Raw genomic sequence first — 6,000 nt, 5'->3', positions numbered from 1 at the left:
GCATGGGCCTATCGGGGCACCCCCTCCCCCCACACCCCACCAGAACATATTCTTACAGCTCTTTTTCTTTATATGATCACAACAGGTAGCAGCTGGCTATGCCCTTCAGTAGTCAAGAAACAGAGGTGGATGCTGATAATTGGATTGCACTTCCCTCCCCCTGTTTATCCCATCTAAGCCCCACCCAAGAGACAGTGCCACTTACATTCATGCCTAGGTAGCAGGAGCAAAGATTCAGAAGTGAATTACAGTCAGATAGTGTCTGGAGAAATAAAGGGCTGAGGATCACAAGGCTTGGTGGGAAGGGGGACACAGAGTCCAAATCCTCACATGCATATCATCATAGGTGGCATGGACTCTGTCCTGGGGGAGTAATGGGACGTCATCTGGAAAATCACGTTTTACTTATGGATGCATCGTTTTGCTTAATGAGTCGTGGTCAAATGATTTGCCCTGTGAGGTATCTGGGGGAGAGTGTCTCTGTGGTTGCCCAGTAATAAGCTGTGTAGATGGGCTTTATGGGAGCTGTTCAAATTGCTTTGATCTCAACTATCGCTCATATTTGCTTACACTGTGGAACCTGGCTTTGCTCTGTCTGCCAAGTCCACAGGTCAAGGGCTTAGGATGGTATGCAAACAGCAATAAAACTTCAAAGCAGATAGTGAGTCTCAGGTCTCCAATTCCCTAGAGTTTCTGAGTCCATGACACCACCTGTGATGGAGTGAGCCTGTCTTGGTGACATAGGCCTGGGATCCCAATTATTTGGAAGACTGAGGGATTAGGATCAAAAGTTTGGCAAGCCTGGGAAACTTAGTGAGACTCTGTTTCAAAATAAAAAGTATGGGGCTAGGTAGATGATTACACAGTTAAAAAGCACTGTCTGCTCTTTCAGAGGACCTGGGTTTGACGCCCAGCACACACATAGCATCTCACAGTCATCTGTAACTGCCTCCATGAAGCCAGGCAGACATGTGCTACACAGATACACACACACACACACACACACACACACACACACATGAGCAAAATGCCTACGCTCTTAAAAAAGAAAGAAGATAATTCTAAAACAAAAAAGCAAAAGTGGGGAGTAGGGTGATGTTAGTATTCCTTCCAGACTCTGCCCCACAGTTACCTCTGCAAGCCCATGCTGAGGCAACCCGTCACACCTCACCATACCGCGCTCTCCCAAACATATCCTAGCGTTTTCTTTCTTTTTTTATAAAACACAACAGACAGGGCTTGGAATACAGCTCAGTAGCAGAGTACTAGTCCAGCATGTGTGGTGTTTTAGGCTCTGTACTCGGAACAACTGAATACATAAAATAGTGGGATGAACACTTGAAAGTCTATCCCCGTTTCCACAGTGTCTAGGGTTAGATAGACCCTGTTGCCATTACAAAGATATGGCATTTATTTTCAGTGAAGGTGTCATGGCAAGAGCAGGCAATCTCCAGGCAATACAGGCCCTGGGTCTCTGGCATTCTCTAGACATGTGAACTTGAACGGTATAAAACAGAGTTATCACATCCACAAAAGGCTCTGCAGAGTTCGTGATTAGTGGACATGATGCCATGTAACATTACAAGATGTTTGGATGTATCTTACACTTACAATCCAAGCATGTGTAAGATAGAGACTAGAAGACAGGAACTCAGCTACAAGGAGTTCAAGTCCAGCCTGGGCTATGAGAGATTGTCTCTAAAACACAAAATAAGGTCGAGCAAGATGTTTCAGTGGGCACCTGTCCACAAGTCTGAAGATGTTGGGCCCTTTTAGCCCCCTAAAACTGCAATGATTTCCTCGCTCCCAAGCCTCTTACCCTATGGTGATTGTCTGCAGGCTTCACTGCAGCAGGGAAAAACAATCCAGAAAGAGGGAAGAGTGAAACTGAGAGTGATTTTATTGTAATCATCAAGGGATGAACGAGGACTTCTAGAGTCTGACCCAGATCATTTTAATTACCTCAGCTCCAGGGTGCAACTAAGCCTAAGACATGATAAGCCTACACTGAAGTTCTTCACAAAGTGCCCATGGCTTTATTTCTAAGATAAAGCCATACTTGTTGACTCAGAAACCATGCTCAAGAAGAGGGTCTAGGGGAAATGTCTGAGGTCACACAATGCCTGTGGGAGTCAGGATTAGGGCCTGGCCCTAAGATAACATAGACCTCACTTAGGCTGTTGTAAAGGACAAGTGACCTCATGCATAAAACTGAATTTTACGGTCTAACAGCAACGCTCAAGATTTAGAAGGGAAGGATCTGAGATAAGTCAATTCTGGGCGATATGGGCAGAGCCCTTCTCATCTGCCAGCAAAGGATGGCCAGGTTGTAAACCTCCATCATTCCTGGCATTCTGGGAAGAGCTGCTATGCACCTCATTCCACTGAAGAGATAAGCTGTGTGTTTAACCTTCCTGCTTCTCCAGTGCTTATCTGTGTGCACAACGCCTTTTTGCCTTCAACATCACCCCACTCCTATAAAGGGTTACAGCCAGCTAATCCCCCTGGCAGACTCCTCCATTTCATTCAGGAGAGAGGCTGTTCCTTGCAGTATACAATAATAAGCAGTGTATTGGAGGTCAGACTCTAGTTTCTTTCTGTCTTGTGTCTCTTTACTCTGCCTCTGAAATCCAACGACTGGGACCCCACTTTAAACAGCCAAATCTTAGAACTCTCTAACATCCGTACAATCCCACCATCCTCTTGGGAAGCCAAGGCAGGAGGATCATAAGTTCAAGGTGTCACTGGACTACAGAGAGAGCAAGTTCAAAGACAGCTAACTTAGTGAACTTGATCTCAAAAAGAAAGAAAAAGAGGTGGTGGTGGCTGGGAATACAGTTCAGTGATAGAGTACTTGCCTATCCATTTCAGAGGCCCTGGGTGCAATTCTCAGTACCACAGAAAGAAGAAACAAGGAGACAGAAAGAACTTAAACCCTATTGTCTTTACTCAAGTCCTTTGCAGTACCCACAATTAACCTGTAAGCACCACACTGCCCAGGGACCAGTTAACTTCCTGGAATGCTGGGAGTTGTAGTTCTTGGAAAATAACAAAAGCTTCATGGGAAAAGTTCAGTGGCCTGTTGGTTTATATTTATAAACCCCTGTAACACAGTGTCTTGGGGTCTCTGAACTGGAAATTCCTGGGAGTGGTCCTGACCAAAGTCCATCTTGGTCAGAATTTAATAAAGTTTGCTTCAAATTTGTCTCAGATGGTGGGACTGGTTTTTTGGTTTTGGGTTTTTTTTTTTTTTTTTTTTCTCTTGTGAATCTCAGGACCAACAGCTTTTATCTTTTGTCAAATTCAAGCCTTTGGCTACTTGCTGACAATTGTATATTTTCCTTCCAATTTTTAAATTCATTGTGAGAATTAAAAATGAAAAAAAAAATACCCAAACCAACAAAAGGCTAACATTTAAAAAAAAAAAAGATTTATTTATTTATTATGTATATAATGTTCTGTCTGCATGTATGCCTACACACCAGAGGAGGGTACCAGATATCATTATAGTTGGTTGTGAGCCACCATGTGGTTGCTGGGAATTGAACTCAGGACCTCTGGAAGAGCAGACAGTGCTCTTAACCTCTAAGTCATCTCTCTAGCTCAAGGCTAACATTTCAAATCATTTACAAATTGTCATTTTCTACAGGGTCTGCTGACCCACCCCTCCACTTCACTGTCTTCCTGTGTTAGAGTAGTGACAAGACTGCAACTGACTTGGAGATGGAGCCCTTAACTGTGGTAGCTCTGTGTTCTGTTCCTGCCCTGGACAGTGTGAATAGGAAAGAGTTGGGGGGTTCTGACTTCTTTTCTTTTCTTTTCTTTTCTTTTCTTTTCTTTTCTCTTCTCTTCTTCTCTTTTCTTTTCTATTTTCCTTTCCTTTCCTTTTCTTCTCTTTTCTATTTTCCTTTCCTTTCCTTTCCTTTCCTTTTCTTTTCTCTTCTCTTCTTCTCTTTTCTTTTCTATTTTCCTTTACTTTACTTTTCTTCTCTTTTCTTTTCTATTTTCCTTTCCTTTTCTTTTCTTTTCTTTTCTTTTCTTTTCTTTTCTTTTCTTTCCTTTTCTTTTCTTTTCTTTTCTCTTGAGACAAGGTCTCACTATGTGGTTCAGGCTGGCATGGAACTCCCTATCCTCCTCTTGAAGCTTCCTAAATGCCAGGTTACCAGCAATGCCCAGATTTAAACACACATTAGCCTGGCATGGTGGTTTGTGCCTGTAATCTTAACACTCAGGAACAGATGCAGGTCAGTTGCCACAAGTCCCAGGCTGGCCTTCTGTCTCAAAATCAGTCAATCAATCCATCCATCAATGTTTGTGGTACCGTGTGCCTCTCTGAGGCCATTTCTTTATCTATGAAAGCAACATCAGACTCTACAGACGGATGAAGTGCTTATGAGGTGATTATATTCAGTTGATATAAAGTCTGATATGGTTCTACACACCAGGCACGTACCCAATCTCCCTTCTTCTTCTAAGCGTCACCCCGTCCTCCTCAAGGCCTGTCCTGAACATCTGGAATGTGCAGGGCACAAGATATAGAGGCTGAAGTTAGAGGCTTCCTTACCTCTGGCTGGGTGGCATTGGGCCAGTCACCTTGCAGTTGCCCTGTCACTCAGGATTTGTATCTCTTGGCCTTCCTCACAGTATCTTAGCTCGGAGAGCTTCAGTTAGGACAATGAAAACAGGAATTAGAGGGGATTTTAAAAAGGAAACTTCCAATTCAAGTTGGCTTCCTCTATTTCCTGTGAGAGCTCTTTAGAGGTCCTAGAACGTGTGGTATGCAAATGGGCAGCAGGTTAGCAATTACACAAGAATGTCGAAGAACAGGATCTGAACACACAGAATCCTGGCTTGCTGCAGGGCACTCTAAGACAGGGAAAACATTGTAATACTAACTGTAATTTGGCAAAAGCTTCTACTCCTCAACTCTAACTTGAGAGAGGGAAGTGCAGGCAGAGTCTGTTAAAGGCGTCTGCCCTATGATACAAAGCTTCTGGTTCCCTGAATCCCAGAGGACAGAGCCTACTTCTTCCCCACAGCTAAGGTCTCCTTTGTCCACACTGAGTGCAAGAGGTTGAGGTGGCCTTTGAAGACTGCTCAATGGTCTCCTGGGCTGCTTAATTGCTTCCTGAGGACCCCACAGCTCCTGACTGCAGTGCCTCCAGGAACATTTGTAGTTCCTGTCCGCTGCACAGGGTGGCCTGTCTACTGCACTTACTGGGGGCTGACAGAATAAAGCCTCAACCAGTTAGAAAAAACCACAAACCTGCCGGGCAGTGGTGGCGCACATCTTTAATCCCAGCATTTGAGAGGCAGAGGCAGGCGGATTTCTGAGTTCGAGGCCAGCCTGGTCTACAGAGTGAATTCCAGGACAGCCAGGGCTATACAGAAAAAAAAAAAAAAAAAAAAAAAAAAAACTGTCTCAAAACACCCTCCCTCTGTGCACCCCAAAAAAAAAGAAAGAAAAGAAAAACCACAAACCATCATGAAGGCCTCTGACAAGCTTTGACTGCTCCTTTAACAAGCCATAGCCTAAGCCTGAGAAGAGGTTCAGGTGTGGTCCAGTAGCAACTAGGAACTTGTCAGATGTCCATAACCTCAGCATCCAGATCAGAAACTCTGGGGTACAACTTCCTTTGTGATTTAGAAATGAGACCCTAAGAAACAAGGCACACCTTGAAGGCCCCCCCTTTTTAAATTAATTTTATTTTTTACTTATTCACTTCACATCCTACTCACTGCCTCCCCTCCTAGTCACCCCCTCCAGCAATCTTCCCCCATCTCCTCCTCCCCTTCTCCTCTGAGTGGGTACCCCTTTTAGGTATCTGCCTCTCCTCTTCCCCATGAAACTTCAAGTCTCTGTGAGGCACTTTCTCTCCCACTGAGGCCACACAAGGCAGCCCAGCTAGAAAAACATATCCTATGTACACACAACAACTTTTGGGATAGCCCCCATTACAGTTGACCTACATGAAGACCAAGCTACACATCTGCTACATA

Source organism: Mus caroli, unplaced genomic scaffold, assembly GCF_978045245.1.
Source record: "Mus caroli unplaced genomic scaffold, Mus_caroli_1 scaffold_11, whole genome shotgun sequence".
Classification (NCBI taxonomy): Eukaryota; Metazoa; Chordata; class Mammalia; order Rodentia; family Muridae; genus Mus; species Mus caroli.
Note: the sequence above shows the minus strand (reverse complement) of the source record.